At 39.1% G+C, this 2,528-nt stretch overlaps 1 protein-coding gene across 1 annotated transcript in view; it reads left to right on the forward strand.

Moving 5' to 3' along the window:
* The first annotated feature begins 2,279 nt into the window (after positions 1–2,279).
* Positions 2,280–2,528, forward strand: part of abcd1 (ATP-binding cassette, sub-family D (ALD), member 1) — a 21,640-nt gene continuing 21,391 nt past the window's right edge. Inside the window, exon 1 of the mRNA XM_079527123.1 lies at positions 2,280–2,528. This exon is cut by the window's right edge and continues 520 nt beyond it. The gene's annotated coding sequence lies outside the window, so the exon portion shown is untranslated.

The raw sequence follows: 2,528 nt of genomic DNA on the forward strand, positions 1-2,528 counted from the left end.
AAAAAGCAAAACTTTTCATGAATTAATAACAAAATCCAATGAAGAAATTAATGAAAAATCTAAGAAATTCCATAAATTAAAACAAATTAGAACAAAAGAATAGTGAAAATTGCCGATCTACTATTGTAGATCTGATATTTTCACTAGTTTGGGTCCCAGGCAAATATCCAATTTCTGCTTTGGGTCACGGGCTGAAACATTTGGGAACCACTGCTGTAGGACACCACCATTAGTATTGTTTGTCTCTGTGGGACAGACAATCTGTTTGTCTCTGTGGGACAGACAATCTGTTTGTCTCTGTGGGACAGACAATCGGCACCGTTTTTCCTCTGTAGGACAGGGAATGTCACACCGTCACAAAGAGAGTTGAGACTGATCTGCTGTAAAATAAGGGACGTGCATCCAGTGTTCATGTGAGTGGATTTGTAACAATCTGTGAGAGGCAATAAGAGTCAGCATCACCGCCGGTCGGGTCTTATTTGGTTGTTTGGTTGAATTAGCTTAACAAATGTCAGTCAGACACGCGATGGTGTCAGTGAACTGACTAACTGAACTGACTGATTGATTAAATTATCAATGAGCTGATTGACTGATTTGTTTTTATATTATGTTATTGTGGAAAGGATCAGAGTAACGTCTACTCAGCCAGTCTGTTACACTGACAAATTGTACAGGTCAAAATGAGATATGCATGTATCGAAATGAAAAATGTGTATGTTTGTTGTTTTTAAAGTTGTGAAATTGTGTTAAGAATGCCAGCGGCAAAAAATATTGTTTGTATAAAAAAGTGATGAAATATGAGATTTTGTGTTAGTGCATCAAATGGCTAAAGAAAGACCTTAAAGGACCACTTCACCACTTTTCAACTTCTCTTCCTGGTCCTAACTAATGTTCATGATAAAATACCACCATTTTTTCCTACTCAGTCTGTGTCTCATAGGAAGGCTGTGGGCAGTTCGGACACCCGTCCACCAGTGACATCATCGTTAGGCAGATTTTTTTTTAACAAGTTTAATTTACAAAAATGTTTCGATTTCTATTATCGTGAGAACGATGGCTTCCATTTTTGCATTGCAACTTTTCAGGACTAGAATGCCTGCAGTTTCTATTAGCTTGGATTCACCATCGATGATGTCACTGGTGGATGGGTTTCTGAACTGCCCACAGCCCTCCTATGAGACACAGTCGGAGTAGAAAAAAATGGTAGCATTTTATCATGATTATTAGTGAGGACCAATTATATGAACATATAGGTTGAAAAGTGGTGAAGTGGTCCTTTAAGGCAGTCGCTTGGTTTCTCAGCTCCATCAATCAGAGCTGATTTTCTCCATAGGAGGCAATTCCAATGGAACCAGTTGTAAAAAACAAAATGTATAAAATAACAGTTATTAAAAATAAAATGCCACTTTAACACTTTAAATGTCAATGATTTGAAAGTTATTGAGTTTTAACATTGAGTCGTCCGCAGCTCTGTGGTGTCTGTCTGTAATGAAATATCTTCATCACATGTTGGAAGGCGTCAAAGAATCTGCACCTAGGCTAGGATTATCAAATACTGCCTGGTACACAGGGCTAAAGCTTTAAGTACTGGTGGTTTAGTTTTAAAATGTCTTTCTATTTAGTTACCAGTGTGGAAATTAACAAAAATACACAGGAGTTTGACACCGATCCCAGTGTTGGTAAAGCCTACATGCAGAGTTCCAGGGGACGGAAGGGTTAACCCTAAAGTCAAGATACAAATGTAATCAGACGCAGATTCAGATGCAGCACCCCTCCCAACTCCTTTAGCCAAGTTGGAGAGATGGGGAGATCAGACCCCTGTTACTGAAGGATAGAGCTGTTTAACATAACTTATTTGAAGAAAAAACGTCACTTGTAACCCTACCATTAATACAGGAAGAAATGTATCCACAGCTACCATAGTTATACTTTTTAGACTTCATACGTTAGTGCCTAGACCGTTTTTGCTAACTGGTCATAGTGGACTAAATGAAACCCAATAGACACGTCACTTGTACACTGTACACTGTCTCGGAGATACTTTAGGATTTTACAGTACTGTGCAGGCTGCAGCCTTTATAAAATTGTCATAACGTTCATTCCTAACCACAATGTTGTCCAACACCACCCCCCAGAGGCGAAAGGTGTTAACTGAGTTTGGAAACAAAATGACTTCAAAGTTAGTTTCCTGTTCTTGTGTGAACTGTATCGTATTCGTAGGCTACAGTAGTAGCAGCCCAGGTCGCTTTAGGTTACTGTAATGTTGGGACGACGGAACAGAGGCGTTTTCAAAGCTTTCATTTGAGAGCTGCAGCATTGACGGAATCAAGGCGACGTGGAAGGAACTTGGAAGAATGCAGTAGGATAAAACATGTTCACCACGACAGAGCCCATGGGGAAATAGTTTTTTTTATTTTATTTTAAATGTTCCCACAGTAGCAGCTGTTTCACTGGCTGTTTTTGATTTTCCTGTGATAGAAGAAAGTCTGAAGGTTCCTGTTTTAGTCGTTGTCTTATGTCGTATTTGA

Source organism: Electrona antarctica (genome assembly GCF_951216825.1).
Source record: "Electrona antarctica genome assembly, chromosome: 2".
NCBI classification, from domain to species: domain Eukaryota; kingdom Metazoa; phylum Chordata; class Actinopteri; order Myctophiformes; family Myctophidae; genus Electrona; species Electrona antarctica.